The sequence below is a fragment of the Vitis riparia genome, chromosome 18, assembly GCF_004353265.1.
Source record: "Vitis riparia cultivar Riparia Gloire de Montpellier isolate 1030 chromosome 18, EGFV_Vit.rip_1.0, whole genome shotgun sequence".
Classification (NCBI taxonomy): Eukaryota; Viridiplantae; Streptophyta; class Magnoliopsida; order Vitales; family Vitaceae; genus Vitis; species Vitis riparia.
In genome coordinates this window covers 26908289-26932012 of record NC_048448.1, presented here as the reverse complement: position 1 = coordinate 26932012, position 23724 = coordinate 26908289, and the positions used below count along the sequence as shown (strand labels likewise).

The 23724-nt window shown below is 31.9% G+C and overlaps 1 pseudogene; it reads left to right on the top strand.

Annotated features, from left to right (window-relative positions):
• The first annotated feature begins 3386 nt into the window (after nucleotides 1-3386).
• Nucleotides 3387-23170, top strand: LOC117905594 (annotated as a pseudogene).
• Nucleotides 23171-23724: the final 554 nt, after the last annotated feature.

Genomic DNA, 23724 nt, shown 5'->3' with positions numbered 1-23724 from the left:
ATATATTTTTATTATTTATTTATCTAATAAAATATGAAATAAAAATATAATTAAAATTAGTTAAAGAGTTATATATATTGAATTTTTATATAGAAAAGAAAAAAATAAATTAAATCAATTAAAAAAAACATAATTTTTTTTCATTTTTTTCCCAACCTCATATTCTTTTTCCATTTTTAGACATACATGCATCTTTGATGATGGAAGTACAAAAACAATTTATTTCATGCATGAACCATAAATGTAGAGATAGCTTCCGATCCCCAACTTTTTAGGTGAGATTATAACTATAGAGGTCCTTGTTCATTTTACAACACAATTATATCCACTGGATAAAGAAGAATAACATAAATAAAATGAAGATAGTGAAATTAATGATTATCTTATATAATATTTGTTGAGATGTTTATTTGGTATTACTCATAAAAAATGTATGTTAAAGGCATTATTATTCAAATATTATTTGATCTAGTTAAAATAAAAAAGAACTTTCAAAAACACAAAATGAAAATGAAGATATTAAGAATATTTTTTAAATGGTAAATGATTTGTTCAATTAGAGGTTGGATTTTATATTAAAACAAAAAATAGTAAGATTTTTGTTTTGATCATTATACTTGTTCATATTAATTCAATCATTTACTTTATTAAATACTTAAATATTATTGGAGTTGGGTGGGTGCCCAAGTTGGAGTGACCCAACCCGATCCAGCCAAATAAGAGATCAAGGGTGGAGCAGTTTTTAGGAGTTGAAACTACTAGAAATTGCCTAAAAATCACTCCAATAAACTTTTCTATGGAAAAGAAAGGTTGAGAGAACTCGGGAAGAAAAGTTCTCTGAACAAAACTTTTGCATCAATTTCCTATTCTTTAGAACAAAAAAACAGGAAACCATGTTTAACAACCAAAAAATAGAAAATTGTTTTTGCTTTTAAAACTATTAATAGGATGTTTTATGATAACATCTTTTAATTATTTAAGTTGTTTTTTGAGGGTTGTTTTAAAAAACAATTATACAAATATGGGAAATGATAATAAATAAAGCACTACAAATAAAAATTATTTTTAAAACATATGTAATAACATAGAAAGCGGGTTAAAAACATTTCAAGTTCCCAAATAGACATTTTTTTTACAAGATATTGAACAATTTTTTAAAAATTTTCTCCAAAATTGTTTTTCAAAAGCAATTACCAAACATGACCTTTATTTTAATTCCTATTTTTCCTTGATCAGTAATAAATCCGTCCATTCCAATTCTAATGTTTGAAAGCACCGAGGAATGTAAAGTCGAAATGAATGTTTGTTTCCATTTCAATGTTAGGTAATAATGAGAATGAGAATGGAAAATGAAAGTGACAATAATAACTATACATATAACTTAAAATAATTGTTTATTTTCATTAAAAAAAAAAAAAAACTCCCAAACTATACATGGTTTGAAATCATTTTTATTTTTATTTTAAAAAAATTCTTTGAGAGTGTTTTTACTAAATAATAAAAGTTGGTTTGATCATATAGCCACCTAATGCAATTTCTACTATTTGGGCATAATGTTATTATTAATAAGTCAAAGTAAAATGTTTGTTCATAATTTTTTTAAATACAATTTAAGTATGCAAAGTATATTATTTAGTTCTATCTTTAAATTGAAAGTGCATAGTTTTCTGGAAAAAAAAAAGTGAATTTAATTATTGAATTAAATGAACTCCTACTTATCAATTTTTATTTTTTTTTATTTATAAAGATGCGATACCTCCTAGGATTTAACTTTGTATTATACTAAATCCTCCTTATTGAACTATTTTTCCTAACTGACTTTTAAGTTCACTCTTTTTATTATTTCACTTTTTAGGTATAAGTGATATTCATGAGGGGAAATCGAGATAAGAAAGGTGTTTCTTTTGAAATATGCTTTACAATTAATTATTTAGGAGTTTTAAATTAAGATTACTATTGAATTCTAAACTCTTTATAGTCTGTGGGATGATATTTGAATTTATTATTTAGATATTTTTAATTAGTTTTGGGTTAGAAATTTATAATTTTTTTAAATTTATACTCTAATCATTGTTATGAATCAATTTGAGGAAGTTGTCAACTAATTACTTGTTGGATTTGTTAGTTAAGGTCATTCACATGTTAGACTCTTGAGTTTGACAAGTAAAATGACCATGGTGTCTTAGATCTTCGAGTGTCACAATTAATATATCTAAAAAACTATTTTCTAAAATATCTTTTAAAAATGGCTCATTGTTTTGAAATCAAAATAGTAATTTTTATATTTAAAAAATAGAAACACAATTTTGAAAATAAGGAAAAAATAGCCTTCATTTTGGTGATGTGGGGTAGGCTGATGGTGGTGGGTATGAAGGGCGACAAGACTGGGAGTAAGCAAGACTTGGTCACATGTAGACTAAAGTGGTCATGCACGTGATTAGTAGGCATGCAGGGAAGGATAGAAATGAGCTAGTAGTAATGACCCATCTTCAAATACATTTCCTGAACTTTCTAGGACCAATCATTTTATTGAATTTTCCATTTCCTATATCTGGGTATTTCAGCCTTGTATATGAACATATGATTGTACTAGAGCTCTTCACCAAGGCTTAACACAAGAATGTCACCATTTGTAATGAAGCTTACTATATAAAAGATCGGAGATATCCATAAATGTCTCCTAAAAACCACCCCAACCAAAATGGCCAAACTAGCCATAATATTCAGCACCCCAAACACACCAGAAACAGACGAATGATAGCAGAAATATAAGCTAGGGTAAACACTGGAAGTCCTTCCCAATAATCCATTGCTACTTTTCTTTTCTTCCCACTCAAGTAGTGTGTGTGGACTATACTTCCTTCCATATCTAAGCTTCTTTAATTTCTCAAGTCTCTCCTTGAATAGGTCACAATTAGCAAAATCTCAACAAACGACACTAAAAAAAGAACAACATCTCTAACTTCTCAGTGCATTCTTAAATAGATGATTCCAGAGGCAACTAGGGGCATTCCTCCAAAGCAATGAGAATCAAAACTATGGCCAAGGAGAGCACCAACACTGCCACTGCCTCCAGACCCATGAAGAACTTATGATGGGCATGCATAACCCAGGACAGTTGATCAATGGGATTCTAGTTGCAGTCGAACGCTGAACGACTCCCTTTGAGCAAGGATTGCTTGGTTTCAAGCACTGGATTCCATAGATTCTTCAAAATCCGCTAAAGTCCCTCGCCCTCTATTTCTTTAGCTCTCTCCCTTTTCTCTCAGATCACCCTCCTTTCTTCTCCCCCCAAGCCTCCACTAACTCTACTACTCCCCGCTTAGAGACGTTTCCATCCTAACCACCACCATGCCGAGGTAGCAGTGTCCTTGGCCATGCGTCCCATGCGGCCCGCTCACTTGTGGAAGTTGTCCCCCACTTCCCTTTATAGAGATGGTGTTTCACCATCTTGCCCAAAAAGACCAGGCTTCCTAGGCGGCAAGAAGGTGGTGAGAGGAAAAGAAAAATAAACATAAAATAAAATAAAAAACAACAAATAACAGTGATAAAAAAAATGTCTACTAGTCCAGAAGAGAGGTCTACAGATATATTAAACTCGCTAATTTTTCTTAATATTTATCTTCATAAACTTAAACTTGTTAAACATTTATATTAAAAAGTACTATTGTGAAGCAACAAAATAACTACAAAATATTTACTAAAAAAAAAAAAAAGAATTGTGAACATAGAGTCATGGATATAAAAGTGATTATCACCAAATATAAACAAAGAAAATTAAAAAAATTAGAATTTAGAATAAATTAATTATTTTGATTTAATATTTAAATTTATTTTTAAATTTTAAATGATAATAAATAAATATTTTACGAAATACTAAGTTAATTTACCACACATTTACCCTAACTATGACTCATGATTGTCATTGTCATTGTCATTAGGAGGTCGCATTAATCTAGGCACCATTTGAATAATTTTCTTCCTTATGTTGAGCAAGAATGAAAATATTGTTTTTTTACCGATATATCGTTAGTTGGAGTTTATATATATATATATGAGATGAAAATTGATAAAAACTCGTGAAATATTAAAAATGACTCAAAAAAATGATAGAAAAATAATAATGTATGTGTTGAAATTGTTTTATGAAAAAATGGATATATATAATAAATTTATAATATTAGACAATAATATATCAAATTAGGAAACATTAATACTAAAATGATAATATATTGAAGGATAAAAACAATAATATATTGAATTGGGAAACATTGATATTAAAATGATAATGCATTAAGTATAGATATATCGAAGGACATAAAAAAAAATGTTCACATATATTTATATTTTTATTTTATAATATTAATAATTTTATTTATAAATTTTTATTTGTCCTATATTTTATCACTATAAAAGACATAATAAAATAATTAAAATTAATTAATTTATAATATTTTCATTTTAATTAATTTATAATTATTAATATATAAAGATATTGTGCAAGACCCACACTCAAATCTCGATATTGTGCGTTTTTTTAATAGCTTTAAGAAAGGGAATCTACATTGAAAAGGGAAAATAAAATAATAAATAATGTATTGCTACGTGACATCACTATTATAATTTATTGTACTTCACTTTGGCAGGTTATGCATGGACTATCTTTGGTTGATCAAGGGCCCACTACCATGATTAAATTTTTTGAAAAACTTAGGTATTTAAAATTATTTAATTTATATTAATGAAAAAATAATTTATTAATTTTATCTATTTTTTATTTTTCTTACATTTTTTAAAATTGCCAAAATGTAACATAACCTAATGAAGCTTTATGAAACATATAGTTAATTGTAGAGAGCTTTTACAAAAAGATAAGATTTAATATAAAAGATAATATTTTCTAATTCCTTGAAGTCTTTCTCTTTTTCTTTTCAGGTCAAATTTTATCCGGTTACAAGTTATCTTATCATTAAGATGGGTTACATTTTCTATTATTTTATAATAACTTCATTTTTTTATAAATAGTTTTATTTCTTTGTTTTGATTAACATACATGTTAAAGCAATATTTTAAAATTGAACCAAATTAGTCGATCTAATTGGTCCAACTACCAAATGACTTTTTTGAAGGGTTTATTTTGAATTATTTGAACCAACAATTGGATTGATGGAGTTGGATAGTTCTTCAAGAATCAAACGGTTAAACACCCTTTTCTTTTTCGGCCAAACGGGCTAGAGTGCCTATCACTTTCAATCCAACATTCAACACCCTCTTTTGATTTTGCAAATGGGACATTGCCCATACACATCACCACTGTTTGCTTCATAATGAATGAATGAGGCTTATAACGTTATTTTATTATCTCCTTTTATTTTTTATATCGAATCATTATAGGAATATAAGCTTGGACGACAAGTTCAAGGTAGCATGGTTGCACCACTCTGTTACTCTTTTTGTTGATGTTAAAAATTATGAAAACAAAAAATAAATTATATATGTTATTTCAAAAAATAATATAAGTAAACATATATGTAAGATTATATAGATATTTTCATATTTAAATATTATAGATATTTTGTTTAATAAAATTTAAAATATTAATATAATTATATAAAATTAAAGAAATAAATGTTATAGATTTTTAATTTTTAAAATTATTTTTAATTTGAATAAAATATATATTATGTATTTACGAGATTGTCGATCATGGGTTCAATAATGATCCCATCATTAAAACCCGTTCCGAAAACATTGTATTAAAGTTCCAATTTGATTAGGGTGTTCAAGGTCAATTTTTTGTATTTGGAAAACTTCCCTCCGATGTCCAAGCGACAGATGAAAAATTTGAAAAAAAAGGTAGAACTACATAAAAAGTTGGGTGTGAAGAACTTTCCTAACGATGAAGCATTGAGCTACACATTGGTCAGTCCTTATCACATTGAGCAAGAATGTTATGACTACACTATAAAACCTTTTACCTCATTTGAGGATATTTCCCCTTGTGTGCTTTATTCCATTGGTAAGTTGACCTAACCTATTGGATTAATGCTTTTTTATCCCTTTCCAATGACCCTTTGGCATGCTCTGTTCCATGCCTATGTAGTGTGCCCAACCCAATTGGATAGTCATGCTTTTAAAACCTTTTGGATTCCCTAATTTTTTTCAACATTTGGGAGAGAATTTTTGCTTGCCAATATGCTTAACTCGGAATTAGTAATCCTACTGTCAATCAATGATATTGCAGTCTTAAACATGCATCCACTGGCTTTTCTAGTATTTCTATCCTGATCACTTCTGAGGAGTTCTCATGCAGACTACTAGGAAGTGCAGCAGATGCTTGCTATTATAATCTAGTTTGATTGTCTGTCTGTCTAGATAGCAATACAGTTCTCTCCCTCTCTCTCTCTCCCTCATACACACACACATACACTTAAACTGGAAAAAATCTGAGATGTAAGCTTGCCATATGACTTTTAAGTTGCAAAGAACAAGACTAAATCACTGATGATTTATCTAATTTTTTTTTTTTTCAATGGATCCTTGAATTCATTAGATGATTAGTTTTTTTTTCTTCCTCAAAATTTGCAGGCATGAATCTATACGTATTGAGGAAATTGTCTCAGATATATCTAATAAATTGATTGGTACATCCTTGAGCTACGCTGAAGGGCTGGTTGGAATGGATTCCCACACAAAGGCAATGGATTCACTATTATGTATGGGGTTGGATAATGTTCGAGTGTAGGAATTTTGGGCATGGGTGGCATAGGTAAGACAACCATTGCTAGAGCTATTTATGACCAAATTTACACTCATTGAAGGTTGCTATTTTCTTGCAAATGTTAGAGAAGGCTCACAAAAACATGGCTTGGATCATTTACACGTGGAACTTCTCTCAAAACATTAAAGGATGGAAATCCAAATGTAGGAATTTCCAATACAAGAATCAATTTTATAAAGGATAGACTCCACTCTAAGAAGGTTCTTATTGTTCTTGATGGTGGGATAACTTGGAATTGATGGAATATTTAGCAGGAAACCATGACTGGTTTGGCTCAGGAAGTAGAATTATAATGACAAGTAGAGAAAAGCATTTGCTTATTACACATGGAGTCAGCGCTATTTATGAAGTTAGGGATTAGAGGATAGTGAAGCTTTTCAACTCTTTATATGCCTTTAAACACAACCACCCTGGAGAAGATTATATGCAGCTATGCTACAATGTAATACATTATAGTAAAGGTCTTCCCTTACCTCTTAAAGTCTTGGGTGCTTTTTTGTATAGCAAGAGCATACTTGAATGGAAAAGTGAATTGGACAAACTAAAAGATTTCCCAATATGGAAACTCGGAATGTGCTTAAAATAGGTTTTGATGGATTAGATGACAAAGAGAGATATATTTCTCGATATTGCATGCTTTTTTAAAGGGGAGGACAAAGATTTTGTCATAGAAATACTAGAGAGTTGTGGTTTCTTTCCGGATATTGGAATAAGGGTTCTCATTGATAAGTCACTCGTAATTGTTTCAGATAATAAGTTGTGCATGCATGATTTGTTACGAGAAACGGGTTGGGAAATTGTTTGGCAAGAATCTCTTAAATATCCTAGAAAACACAGTAGGCTATGGATTCATGAAGATGTCAGTGGTGCATTAACTAGAAACATGGTAAGACCTAAATACATGAACTTTGTGTGTGTGTTTCCTTTTTGTATATATGAGTTCTAGGGGAAGAGGAAGTTTGGAGAATTTCAACTCATTTGAAAAACTCACATATATGTACAATTTTAAGAAGGTATTGCATATTTATGCAAAGACAGATATAAAGCTGGGGGAACAGCTCTGTCCCTCAATGGTTGTGACTTAATGTCTATGTATTATTCTATTTGAATCTTTTACCAACTTTCCCCAGAGTTTCTATCTTAGTGGATGCATTTTCTTTTATCTTCATACTTGCTTCCTTGAACACTGCCTTAAAAAAAAAAAAAAAAAAACAAATCATTAGTTTGATGCTTTCCGTGCTTTTCCTTTTAGAATTTTGTGATTTTAATTTCCAATTCATACTCTATTCCTGGTTAATTGCAGGGGACTGAAGTAGTTGAAGGCATAGTCCTTGACTTGTCAGCATCAAAGGAACTACACTTCAGTTTTGATGCCTTCATGAAGATGAACAAATTAAGATTGCTCAAAGTCTGTAACGTGCGGCTATGTGGAAGCTTTGAATATTTTTCTTGGAAACAGTTATGTGCTGATTCTGATGTTTGCACGAGGATGAATAAACTCAATCAATTCAAACACTGTAAATTGCTTCTTTCTGGAGACTTCAAATTTCTATTAAACAACTTAAAATGTCTATATTGGCATGGATACCCTCTGAAATCCCTCCCATTAAATTTTCATCTCAGCAGCTTGTCGAGCTAAATATGAGTTACAGTCGAGTTGAACAACTTTGGAAAGGATTTAAGGTATATGATTATAATCTTTGCAAGTTTCGTCTTCACTTTAAACGAATTATAATCATTTTTTCCGTTTTGTTTTGACAGATGTATCAGCAATTGAAATCCAAAAACTTAGCTACTCCAACACCTAATTGAAACCCCAGACTTCTACGGGGTCCAAACCTTGTGGGACTGATTCTTGAAGGTTGTACAAGTTGTCCAGGTTCACCCATCCATTGGAGCTCTACACAAGCTTGTTTTCCTAATTTAGAAGGCTGCAAGAACCTAAGAGTTTCTAGGAAGCATCTGTATGGAATCTCTTGAAATTCTTACTCTCTCTGGGTGCTCCAAACTCAAGAAGTTTCTAGAGGTCCAAGGGCGCATGAAACATTTATCAGAGCTTTCCTTGAGGGCACTGCAATAAAAGGATTGCCTTGTCCATTGAATATCTGACTAGACTTGTTCTATTAAATCTGAGGAACTGTCAAAACCTTGAGTCATTATCAAGCTGTATTTATAAGTTGAGATCCCTTGAAATTCTTATTCTCTCTGATTGCTTAAAACTCAAAGAGCTTCCAGAGGTCTTGGAAAATATGGGGAGTTTGTTGGAACTTTTCTTAGATTGAACTGCTATAAAAGAACTACCTTCATCAATCCAACATCTAGATGTACTTGTTCTGTTGAATCTGAGAGAATGCAAAAACCTTGCAATTCTTCCACATAGCATTTGTAAGTTGAAATCCCTTCAAACTCTTATTCTATCTGGTTGCTCAAAACTAGACAATTTGCCAGATGGTTTGGGAGCCTACAAGGTTTAGAGAAGCTTGAAGCAGCTGGAACTGCTATAAAGAGCTGCCACCCTCTATTTCTCTTTTGGAAAACCTTGAAGTATTATCATTGAGGATGTAAAGGACTAGAATCCAAGCCAAGGATTTCACTCCTCTCTTTCCAGCTGTTGCCCGCAGAAATTCCACGCTCTGGGGGTTTGCAACTGCATTCTTTCTCTGGTTTAAGATCCCTAAGAAAGTTAAATCTAGGTGATTGCAACATATTGGAAGGAGCAATTCCCAATGACTTTAGCTCTCTGTGCTCATTGGAATATTTAGATCTGAGCAGAAACAATTTTGTTACTCTACTGCAACCCTCAATCAACTTTCACAGCTCAAAGGCTTTAGGTTGGGTTATTGCAAGAGGCTTCAATCATTACCAGAGCTTCCATCTAGTATAGAAGAAATAGATGCCCATGATTGCACAGTTCTGGAAAACATTTTGTGTCCATCAAGTGTCTACAGATCCAAGGAATGTGGGGGCCTCCGATTCACATTTTCTAATTGCTTCAGACTGTCTGCGAATGAAAGCAGCAACTTTGTGGCAGCTACATTAAGGGAAATGCAAAGTCTGGCTAATAAATTACCAAGATTTCAATTCCCAATCCAGGTTTCTCTCCTCTCTCTCTTGATCATATTGTAAAAGTAAATCAATTAAATCCTATGGAATAATTCTTATACTCCTTTGAGGACTACTCCTACATTATTTCCATGTAACTTGACATTGATTTTCATGACCCAGATGGGGCCATATACTCCACATATTGAATCCAGTACTTTTGTTCCTGGAAGTTAAATTCCTGAGTGGTTCAACCAACAGAGTATAGACTCCACGGTAACGGTACATCAGCCTCCAAATTGGTGTAATACTAGGTTGATGGGATTGGCTGTGTGCGCTATTTTTGTAGTTAAGGGTGCTGTCCATGATTGCCCTGGTAATATATTTTGTCATTTGAATTTGACTCAAGGTAAAACTGGTCACCTTTTTGCTCCCATCAATCCAGAACACCGGAATTCTTCGGATGAAGGGCACAGATTCATTACATCAGATCACATGTGGCTTGGGTATCAACCAATTTCTCGAATTCGGGTTGGCCATGCCAATTGGCTAAATAAACTGAGTCAAATTCAGGCTTCATTCCAAGCCTATGGCCCATCTTATGGGGTGAAGAAGTGTGGGGTTCATCTACTATATCGACAAGATGAGAAAGAAGACAATCAACCAGAATTTCAGTGCAGCACTACCGATGAGAATTCAAGTTTCTTCACTATTAAAGATTATGGTCAGCTTACACCTCTTCTTTTTACAATACTGATATAATGAAGCAAGCCACTTCTACATTGAGAGGATGCATCAGCACAAGATGCTCAAACTTGAAAGGTAGAGATGAAACTATCATATTGTTATTGTCTTACTGGTTTCTCTTTTGCAAGGTTTTCTGCTGCATTTGATGCTTTTGGGGGTTAGAACTCATAAGAATCTAGCTGAGAATTTAGTCATATATTGCGTAGCAGTTGATTCCCAAATTGAACCATTTTATTTTAGCCTATATTTTCTTTTTATGCTTCTTGTTCTTCATATTTTTTTATAGGTTTTTCCTTTTCATAGTAGCCATGGACTGCTCGAGCAATATTCTGTTCAAGGTTGTTAGCTAGCTTGGTAGAGCTAAGGAGAGCGTCCTGATGATCCTCTTCTATCTGTGCTTAGCCTTCACTTAATTTTGGCCATGGATGTGACTAATGTTTTAAGATTTGGTTAACTAAAAATGATCTGCAGGTTGGCAATTCTGTGAAAATGTCTTTTGAGTAGTTATAATATTTATCATTTTTAGTTCATATAAGTGCTCCATCCAATCCAATCCAAGTTGTTAAAAACCCTTTCAACAACTCATGGAAAAGATTAAGATCAAAGCCTCTCCAAGGAACCCTCCGCCAATGCTCTTATTTTTCTTTAGAAATGCTTTGAGAGGTTTTCATGATCTTTAAATTGGAGAAGGCCTCCATGGATGAAAGGCTAGTTGGTTGATTTGAAAGGATATTTACTCTTCAATTTGTCTAAGCCTAGCTGCGTTGGCTGAAAGTGCAAATTCTGTGATTTGAGTTTTCCTCATTGAAAGTTAGTTGATCTAGTTTAGATAACATCTAGAAGGGGTGAATAGGTATTTGAACCTCTTAGGCTCAAAAAATCAATTATTTTAAATTAATCCGTTTGATTTAGGAAAGCCTAAAAATATTCAATACAAGAACACAAGATTTTTTACATGGAAAACCACTCACAACATGTAGATGTAAAATCCATGGGGTTAGAGACATCCAATTACAAATCCACTATTCAAAAGTATAGCACGTAGTTTTATCTAGTGGAAGCTATCTCTAAGTCTTACCCTCCATCATCTCTACTATACTTCACATTTGTTGTACAACACCGCTTGTGCTCCTAGTGAATCTTGCTTTAGTGTTTTGGAGATGAAGATCTCTTTCTCAACCTAGTAAAAGCGAAGACAATCATTTTTCAAAGTTTTGGGAACAAGAAGACAAATTAGGTTTTTTGAAACATTTGCATCAAAAAGAGAAAATCCTCTTAAGGAAAGGTGTTTATAGGGCCAAGATAATGGTGGATTAGATTTTGAATTTTCCTAAATTAAAGCTTTTAAAAGTTGGAAAATCAAAGCTTTGGAATTCTAGAAAATTCTATCACACTTGTGTGCTCCAAGAAGTGCTTAAGTGCTCTCTACAACACTAGAGTACTTGAGGAGTTCTTTAAAACTGTTATAAAAAAACATTTAACTCAGTTTAAGAATTACTTGACGTTCCCACCAACCTTAACAAACTCTAATTTGCTTTTCTCATACCTTCCTATGCTTACCTTTGTTATTCCAATTGACCACACGACAACTTCAAGTTTTCAAAGGAGAGCGAGACATAATCTAAAAAAGCCCTAAGTCAAAATAAATGAAGCAAAATTATTAATCTTAAACTATATAATTTAATATATCAACACTCACAAATAAGAAACCTTGGGCTTCATTTAACAAGAGGGATTTCTATCAAGCATGTTGGGTTTGATTCAAAAATGACTTATTATGAGATGAGAATCATACCAAAATGCTTCAAAGTATAACAAATACTATGGTGCCAATCACAATATGGTGGAATAAGAAAATATATGACTAGTGAAGTGCTTATTTATTTAAGAAAATTTTAAGGTTAGGTTGTTAGGATATCCTAGCATTATAAATTAATTATCCCACCTTGTTATAGTTGAAATATTAAAAAATATATTTTTTATTATTTATTTATCTAATAAAATATGAAATAAAAATATAATTAAAATTAGTTAAAGAGTTATATATATTGAATTTTTATATAGAAAAGAAAAAAATAAATTAAATCAATTAAAAAAAACATAATTTTTTTTCATTTTTTTCCCAACCTCATATTCTTTTTCCATTTTTAGACATACATGCATCTTTGATGATGGAAGTACAAAAACAATTTATTTCATGCATGAACCATAAATGTAGAGATAGCTTCCGATCCCCAACTTTTTAGGTGAGATTATAACTATAGAGGTCCTTGTTCATTTTACAACACAATTATATCCACTGGATAAAGAAGAATAACATAAATAAAATGAAGATAGTGAAATTAATGATTATCTTATATAATATTTGTTGAGATGTTTATTTGGTATTACTCATAAAAAATGTATGTTAAAGGCATTATTATTCAAATATTATTTGATCTAGTTAAAATAAAAAAGAACTTTCAAAAACACAAAATGAAAATGAAGATATTAAGAATATTTTTTAAATGGTAAATGATTTGTTCAATTAGAGGTTGGATTTTATATTAAAACAAAAAATAGTAAGATTTTTGTTTTGATCATTATACTTGTTCATATTAATTCAATCATTTACTTTATTAAATACTTAAATATTATTGGAGTTGGGTGGGTGCCCAAGTTGGAGTGACCCAACCCGATCCAGCCAAATAAGAGATCAAGGGTGGAGCAGTTTTTAGGAGTTGAAACTACTAGAAATTGCCTAAAAATCACTCCAATAAACTTTTCTATGGAAAAGAAAGGTTGAGAGAACTCGGGAAGAAAAGTTCTCTGAACAAAACTTTTGCATCAATTTCCTATTCTTTAGAACAAAAAAACAGGAAACCATGTTTAACAACCAAAAAATAGAAAATTGTTTTTGCTTTTAAAACTATTAATAGGATGTTTTATGATAACATCTTTTAATTATTTAAGTTGTTTTTTGAGGGTTGTTTTAAAAAACAATTATACAAATATGGGAAATGATAATAAATAAAGCACTACAAATAAAAATTATTTTTAAAACATATGTAATAACATAGAAAGCGGGTTAAAAACATTTCAAGTTCCCAAATAGACATTTTTTTTACAAGATATTGAACAATTTTTTAAAAATTTTCTCCAAAATTGTTTTTCAAAAGCAATTACCAAACATGACCTTTATTTTAATTCCTATTTTTCCTTGATCAGTAATAAATCCGTCCATTCCAATTCTAATGTTTGAAAGCACCGAGGAATGTAAAGTCGAAATGAATGTTTGTTTCCATTTCAATGTTAGGTAATAATGAGAATGAGAATGGAAAATGAAAGTGACAATAATAACTATACATATAACTTAAAATAATTGTTTATTTTCGTTAAAAAAAAAAAAAACTCCCAAACTATACATGGTTTGAAATCATTTTTATTTTTATTTTAAAAAAATTCTTTGAGAGTGTTTTTACTAAATAATAAAAGTTGGTTTGATCATATAGCCACCTAATGCAATTTCTACTATTTGGGCATAATGTTATTATTAATAAGTCAAAGTAAAATGTTTGTTCATAATTTTTTTAAATACAATTTAAGTATGCAAAGTATATTATTTAGTTCTATCTTTAAATTGAAAGTGCATAGTTTTCTGGAAAAAAAAAGTGAATTTAATTATTGAATTAAATGAACTCCTACTTATCAATTTTTATTTTTTTTTATTTATAAAGATGCGATACCTCCTAGGATTTAACTTTGTATTATACTAAATCCTCCTTATTGAACTATTTTTCCTAACTGACTTTTAAGTTCACTCTTTTTATTATTTCACTTTTTAGGTATAAGTGATATTCATGAGGGGAAATCGAGATAAGAAAGGTGTTTCTTTTGAAATATGCTTTACAATTAATTATTTAGGAGTTTTAAATTAAGATTACTATTGAATTCTAAACTCTTTATAGTCTGTGGGATGATATTTGAATTTATTATTTAGATATTTTTAATTAGTTTTGGGTTAGAAATTTATAATTTTTTTAAATTTATACTCTAATCATTGTTATGAATCAATTTGAGGAAGTTGTCAACTAATTACTTGTTGGATTTGTTAGTTAAGGTCATTCACATGTTAGACTCTTGAGTTTGACAAGTAAAATGACCATGGTGTCTTAGATCTTCGAGTGTCACAATTAATATATCTAAAAAACTATTTTCTAAAATATCTTTTAAAAATGGCTCATTGTTTTGAAATCAAAATAGTAATTTTTATATTTAAAAAATAGAAACACAATTTTGAAAATAAGGAAAAAATAGCCTTCATTTTGGTGATGTGGGGTAGGCTGATGGTGGTGGGTATGAAGGGCGACAAGACTGGGAGTAAGCAAGACTTGGTCACATGTAGACTAAAGTGGTCATGCACGTGATTAGTAGGCATGCAGGGAAGGATAGAAATGAGCTAGTAGTAATGACCCATCTTCAAATACATTTCCTGAACTTTCTAGGACCAATCATTTTATTGAATTTTCCATTTCCTATATCTGGGTATTTCAGCCTTGTATATGAACATATGATTGTACTAGAGCTCTTCACCAAGGCTTAACACAAGAATGTCACCATTTGTAATGAAGCTTACTATATAAAAGATCGGAGATATCCATAAATGTCTCCTAAAAACCACCCCAACCAAAATGGCCAAACTAGCCATAATATTCAGCACCCCAAACACACCAGAAACAGACGAATGATAGCAGAAATATAAGCTAGGGTAAACACTGGAAGTCCTTCCCAATAATCCATTGCTACTTTTCTTTTCTTCCCACTCAAGTAGTGTGTGTGGACTATACTTCCTTCCATATCTAAGCTTCTTTAATTTCTCAAGTCTCTCCTTGAATAGGTCACAATTAGCAAAATCTCAAACAAACGACACTAAAAAAAGAACAACATCTCTAACTTCTCAGTGCATTCTTAAATAGATGATTCCAGAGGCAACTAGGGGCATTCCTCCAAAGCAATGAGAATCAAAACTATGGCCAAGGAGAGCACCAACACTGCCACTGCCTCCAGACCCATGAAGAACTTATGATGGGCATGCATAACCCAGGACAGTTGATCAATGGGATTCTAGTTGCAGTCGAACGCTGAACGACTCCCTTTGAGCAAGGATTGCTTGGTTTCAAGCACTGGATTCCATAGATTCTTCAAAATCCGCTAAAGTCCCTCGCCCTCTATTTCTTTAGCTCTCTCCCTTTTCTCTCAGATCACCCTCCTTTCTTCTCCCCCCAAGCCTCCACTAACTCTACTACTCCCCGCTTAGAGACGTTTCCATCCTAACCACCACCATGCCGAGGTAGCAGTGTCCTTGGCCATGCGTCCCATGCGGCCCGCTCACTTGTGGAAGTTGTCCCCCACTTCCCTTTATAGAGATGGTGTTTCACCATCTTGCCCAAAAAGACCAGGCTTCCTAGGCGGCAAGAAGGTGGTGAGAGGAAAAGAAAAATAAACATAAAATAAAATAAAAAACAACAAATAACAGTGATAAAAAAAAAATGTCTACTAGTCCAGAAGAGAGGTCTACAGATATATTAAACTCGCTAATTTTTCTTAATATTTATCTTCATAAACTTAAACTTGTTAAACATTTATATTAAAAAGTACTATTGTGAAGCAACAAAATAACTACAAAATATTTACTAAAAAAAAAAAAAAAAATTGTGAACATAGAGTCATGGATATAAAAGTGATTATCACCAAATATAAACAAAGAAAATTAAAAAAATTAGAATTTAGAATAAATTAATTATTTTGATTTAATATTTAAATTTATTTTTAAATTTTAAATGATAATAAATAAATATTTTACGAAATACTAAGTTAATTTACCACACATTTACCCTAACTATGACTCATGATTGTCATTGTCATTGTCATTAGGAGGTCGCATTAATCTAGGCACCATTTGAATAATTTTCTTCCTTATGTTGAGCAAGAATGAAAATATTGTTTTTTACCGATATATCGTTAGTTGGAGTTTATATATATATATATGAGATGAAAATTGATAAAAACTCGTGAAATATTAAAAATGACTCAAAAAAATGATAGAAAAATAATAATGTATGTGTTGAAATTGTTTTATGAAAAAATGGATATATATAATAAATTTATAATATTAGACAATAATATATCAAATTAGGAAACATTAATACTAAAATGATAATATATTGAAGGATAAAAACAATAATATATTGAATTGGGAAACATTGATATTAAAATGATAATGCATTAAGTATAGATATATCGAAGGACATAAAAAAAAATGTTCACATATATTTATATTTTTATTTTATAATATTAATAATTTTATTTATAAATTTTTATTTGTCCTATATTTTATCACTATAAAAGACATAATAAAATAATTAAAATTAATTAATTTATAATATTTTCATTTTAATTAATTTATAATTATTAATATATAAAAGATATTGTGCAAGACCCACACTCAAATCTCGATATTGTGCGTTTTTTTAATAGCTTTAAGAAAGGGAATCTACATTGAAAAGGGAAAATAAAATAATAAATAATGTATTGCTACGTGACATCACTATTATAATTTATTGTACTTCACTTTGGCAGGTTATGCATGGACTATCTTTGGTTGATCAAGGGCCCACTACCATGATTAAATTTTTTGAAAAACTTAGGTATTTAAAATTATTTAATTTATATTAATGAAAAAAATAATTTATTAATTTTATCTATTTTTTATTTTTCTTACATTTTTTTAAAATTGCCAAAAATGTAACATAACCTAAATGAAGCTTTATGAAAACATATAGTTAATTGTAGAGAGCTTTTACAAAAAGATAAGATTTAATATAAAAGATAATATTTTCTAATTCCTTGAAGTCTTTCTCTTTTTCTTTTCAGGTCAAAATTTTATCCGGTTACAAGTTATCTTATCATTAAGATGGGTTACATTTTCTATTATTTTATAATAACTTCATTTTTTTATAAATAGTTTTATTTCTTTGTTTTGATTAACATACATGTTAAAGCAATATATTTTAAAATTGAACCAAATTAGTCGATCTAATTGGTCCAACTACCAAATGACCTTTTTTTGAAGGGTTTATTTTGAATTATTTGAACCAACAATTGGATTGATGGAGTTGGATAGTTCTTCAAGAATCAAACGGTTAAACACCCTTTTCTTTTTCGGCCAAACGGGCTAGAGTGCCTATCACTTTCAATCCAACATTCAACACCCTCTTTTGATTTTGCAAAATGGGACATTGCCCATACACATCACCACTGTTTGCTTCATAATGAATGAATGAGGCTTATAACGTTATTTATTATCTCCTTTTATTTTTTATATCGAATCATTATAGGAATATAAGCTTGGACGACAAGTTCAAGGTAGCATGGTTGCACCACTCTGTTACTCTTTTTGTTGATGTTAAAAATTATGAAAACAAAAAATAAATTATATATGTTATTTCAAAAAATAATATAAGTAAACATATATGTAAGATTATATAGATATTTTCATATTTAAATATTATAGATATTTTGTTTAATAAAATTTAAAATATTAATATAATTATATAAAATTAAAGAAATAAATGTTATAGATTTTTAATTTTTAAAATTATTTTTAATTTGAATAAAATATATATTATGTATTTACGAGATTGTCGATCATGGTTCAATAATGATCCCATCATTAAAACCCGTTCCGAAAACATTGTATTAAAGTTCCAATTTGATTAGGGTGTTCAAGGTCAATTTTTTGTATTTGGAAAACTTCCCTCCGATGTCCAAGCGACAGATGACAAAAATTTGAAAAAAAAAGGTAGAACTACATAAAAAGTTGGGTGTGAAGAACTTTCCTAACGATGAAGCATTGAGCTACACATTGGTCAGTCCTTATCACATTGAGCAAGAATGTTATGACTACACTATAAAACCTTTTACCTCATTTTGAGGATATTTCCCCTTGTGTGCTTTATTCCATTGGTAAGTTGACCTCAACCCTATTGGATTAATGCTTTTTTATCCTTTCCAATGACCCTTTGGCATGCTCTGTTCCATGCCTATGTAGTGTGCCCCAACCCAATTGGATAGTCATGCTTTTAAAACCTTTTGGATTCCCTAATTTTTTTCAACCATTTGGGAGAGAATTTTTGCTTGCCAATATGCTTAACTCGGAATTAGTAATCCTACTGTCAATCAATGATATTGCAGTCTTAAACATGCATCCACTGGCTTTTCTAGTATTTCTATCCTGATCACTTCTGAGGAGTTCCTCATGCAGACTACTAGGAAGTGCCAGCAGATGCTTGCTATTATAATCTAGTTTGATTGTCTGTCTGTCTAGATAGCAATACAGTTCTCTCCCTCTCTCTCTCTCCCTCATACACACACACATACACTTAAACTGGAAAAAATCTGAGATGTAAGCTTGCCATATGACTTTTAAGCAAAGAACGAGACTAAATCACTGACGATTTATCTAATTTTTCTTTTTTTTTTTAATGGATCCTTGAATTCATTAAATGATTGGGTTTTTTTTTCCTCAAAATTTGCAGGCATGAATCTATACTTATTGAGGAAATTGTCTCAGATATATCTAATAAATTGATTGGTACATCCTTGAGCTACGCTGAAGGGCTGGTTGGAATGGATTCCCACACAAAGGCAATGGATTCACTATTATGTATGGGGTTGGATAATGTTCGAAGTGTAGGAATTTTGGGCATGAGTGGCATAGGTAAGACAACCATTGCTAGAGCTATTTATGACCAAATTTACACTCAATTTGAAGGTTGCTATTTTCTTGCAAATGTTAGAGAAGGCTCACAAAAACATGGCTTGGATCATTTACACGTGGAACTTCTCTCAAAAACATTAAAGGATGGAAATCCAAATGTAGGAATTTCCAATACAAGAATCAATTTTATAAAGGATAGACTCCACTCTAAGAAGGTTCTTATTGTTCTTGATGGTGTGGATAACTTGGAATTGATGGAATATTTAGCAGGAAACCATGACTGGTTTGGCTCAGGAAGTAGAATTATAATGACAAGTAGAGAAAAGCATTTGCTTATTACACATGGAGTCAGCGCTATTTATGAAGTTAGGGGATTAGAGGATAGTGAAGCTTTTCAACTCTTTATATGCCTTTAAACACAACCACCCTGGAGAAGATTATATGCAGCTATGCTACAATGTAATACATTATAGTAAAGGTCTTCCCTTACCTCTTAAAGTCTTGGGTGCTTTTTTGTATAGCAAGAGCATACTTGAATGGAAAAGTGAATTGGACAAACTAAAAAGATTTCCCAATATGGAAACTCGGAATGTGCTTAAAATAGGTTTTGATGGATTAGATGACAAAGAGAGATATATTTCTCGATATTGCATGCTTTTTTAAAGGGGAGGACAAAGATTTTGTCATAGAAATACTAGAGAGTTGTGGTTTCTTTCCGGATATTGGAATAAGGGTTCTCATTGATAAGTCACTCGTAATTGTTTCAGATAATAAGTTGTGCATGCATGATTTGTTACGAGAAACGGGTTGGGAAATTGTTTGGCAAGAATCTCTTAAATATCCTAGAAAACACAGTAGGCTATGGATTCATGAAGATGTCAGTGGTGCATTAACTAGAAACATGGTAAGACCTAAATACATGAACTTTGTGTGTGTGTTTCCTTTTTGTATATATGAGTTCTAGGGGAAGAGGAAGTTTGGAGAATTTCAACTCATTTGAAAAACTCACATATATGTACAATTTTAAGAAGGTATTGCATATTTATGCAAAGACAGATATAAAGCTGGGGGAACAGCTCTGTCCCTCAATGGTTGTGACTTAATGTCTATGTATTATTCTATTTGAATCTTTTACCAACTTTCCCCAGAGTTTCTATCTTAGTGGATGCATTTTCTTTTATCTTCATACTTGCTTCCTTGAACACTGCCTTAAAAAAAAAAAAAAAAAAAAACAAATCATTAGTTTGATGCTTTCCGTGCTTTTCCTTTTAGAATTTTGTGATTTTAATTTCCAATTCATACTCTATTCCTGGTTAATTGCAGGGGACTGAAGTAGTTGAAGGCATAGTCCTTGACTTGTCAGCATCAAAGGAACTACACTTCAGTTTTGATGCCTTCATGAAGATGAACAAATTAAGATTGCTCAAAGTCTGTAACGTGCGGCTATGTGGAAGCTTTGAATATTTTTCTTGGAAACAGTTATGTGCTGATTCTGATGTTTGCACGAGGATGAATAAACTCAATCAATTCAAACACTGTAAATTGCTTCTTTCTGGAGACTTCAAATTTCTATTAAACAACTTAAAATGTCTATATTGGCATGGATACCCTCTGAAATCCCTCCCATTAAATTTTCATCCTCAGCAGCTTGTCGAGCTAAATATGAGTTACAGTCGAGTTGAACAACTTTGGAAAGGATTTAAGGTATATGATTATAATCTTTGCAAGTTTCGTCTTTCACTTTAAACGAATTATAATCATTTTTTCCGTTTTGTTTTTGACAGATGTATCAGCAATTGAAATCCATAAAACTTAGCTACTCCCAACACCTAATTGAAACCCCAGACTTCTACGGGGTCCCAAACCTTGTGGGACTGATTCTTGAAGGTTGTACAAGTTTGTCCAAGGTTCACCCATCCATTGGAGCTCTACACAAGCTTGTTTTCCTTAATTTAGAAGGCTGCAAGAACCTTAAGAGTTTTCTAGGAAGCATCTGTATGGAATCTCTTGAAATTCTTACTCTCTCTGGGTGCTCCAAACTCAAGAAGTTTCTAGAGGTCCAAGGGCGCATGAAACATTTATCAGAGCTTTCCTTGAAGGGCACTGCAATAAAAGGATTGCCCTTGTCCATTGAATATCTGACTAGACTTGTTCTATTAAATCTGAGGAACTGTCAAAACCTTGAGTCATTATCAAGCTGTATTTATAAGTTGAGATCCCTTGAAATTCTTATTCTCTCTGATTGCTTAAAACTCAAAGAGCTTCCAGAGGTCTTGGAAAATATGGGGAGTTTGTTGGAACTTTTCTTAGATTGAACTGCTATAAAAGAACTACCTTCATCAATCCAACATCTAGATGTACTTGTTCTGTTGAATCTGAGAGAATGCAAAAACCTTGCAATTCTTCCACATAGCATTTGTAAGTTGAAATCCCTTCAAACTCTTATTCTATCTGGTTGCTCAAAACTAGACAATTTGCCAGATGGTTTGGGGAGCCTACAAGGTTTAGAGAAGCTTGAAGCAGCTGGAACTGCTATAAAAGAGCTGCCACCCTCTATTTCTCTTTTGGAAAACCTTGAAGTATTATCATTTGAGGGATGTAAAGGACTAGAATCCAAGCCAAGGATTTCACTCCTCTCTTTCCAGCTGTTGCCCGCAGAAATTCCACGCTCTGGGGGTTTGCAACTGCATTCTTTCTCTGGTTTAAGATCCCTAAGAAAGTTAAATCTAGGTGATTGCAACATATTGGAAGGAGCAATTCCCAATGACTTTAGCTCTCTGTGCTCATTGGAATATTTAGATCTGAGCAGAAACAATTTTGTTACTCTACCTGCAACCCTCAATCAACTTTCACAGCTCAAAGGCTTTAGGTTGGGTTATTGCAAGAGGCTTCAATCATTACCAGAGCTTCCATCTAGTATAGAAGAAATAGATGCCCATGATTGCACAGTTCTGGAAAACATTTTGTGTCCATCAAGTGTCTACAGATCCAAGGAATGTGGGGGCCTCCGATTCACATTTTCTAATTGCTTCAGACTGTCTGCGAATGAAAGCAGCAACTTTGTGGCAGCTACATTAAGGGAAATGCAAAGTCTGGCTAATAAATTACCAAGATTTCAATTCCCAATCCAGGTTTCTCTCCTCTCTCTCTTGATCATATTGTAAAAGTAAATCAATTAAATCCTATGGAATAATTCTTATACTCCTTTGAGGACTACTCCTACATTATTTCCATGTAACTTGACATTGATTTTCATGACCCAGATGGGGCCATATACTCCACATATTGAATCCAGTACTTTTGTTCCTGGAAGTTAAATTCCTGAGTGGTTCAACCAACAGAGTATAGACTCCACGGTAACGGTACATCAGCCTCCAAATTGGTGTAATACTAGGTTGATGGGATTGGCTGTGTGCGCTATTTTTGTAGTTAAGGGTGCTGTCCATGATTGCCCTGGTAATATATTTTGTCATTTGAATTTGACTCAAGGTAAAACTGGTCACCTTTTTGCTCCCATCAATCCAGAACACCGGAATTCTTCGGATGAAGGGCACAGATTCATTACATCAGATCACATGTGGCTTGGGTATCAACCAATTTCTCGAATTCGGGTTGGCCATGCCAATTGGCTAAATAAACTGAGTCAAATTCAGGCTTCATTCCAAGCCTATGGCCCATCTTATGGGGTGAAGAAGTGTGGGGTTCATCTACTATATCGACAAGATGAGAAAGAAGACAATCAACCAGAATTTCAGTGCAGCACTACCGATGAGAATTCAAGTTTCTTCACTATTAAAGATTATGGTCAGCTTACACCTCTTCTTTTTACAATACTGATATAATGAAGCAAGCCACTTCTACATTGAGAGGATGCATCAGCACAAGATGCTCAAACTTGAAAGGTAGAGATGAAACTATCATATTGTTATTGTCTTACTGGTTTCTCTTTTGCAAGGTTTTCTGCTGCATTTGATGCTTTTGGGGGTTAGAACTCATAAGAATCTAGCTGAGAATTTAGTCATATATTGCGTAGCAGTTGATTCCCAAATTGAACCATTTTATTTTAGCCTATATTTTCTTTTTATGCTTCTTGTTCTTCATATTTTTTTATAGGTTTTTCCTTTTCATAGTAGCCATGGACTGCTCGAGCAATATTCTGTTCAAGGTTGTTAGCTAGCTTGGTAGAGCTAAGGAGAGCGTCCTGATGATCCTCTTCTATCTGTGCTTAGCCTTCACTTAATTTTGGCCATGGATGTGACTAATGTTTTAAGATTTGGTTAACTAAAAATGATCTGCAGGTTGGCAATTCTGTGAAAATGTCTTTTGAGTAGTTATAATATTTATCATTTTTAGTTCATATAAGTGCTCCATCCAATCCAATCCAAGTTGTTAAAAA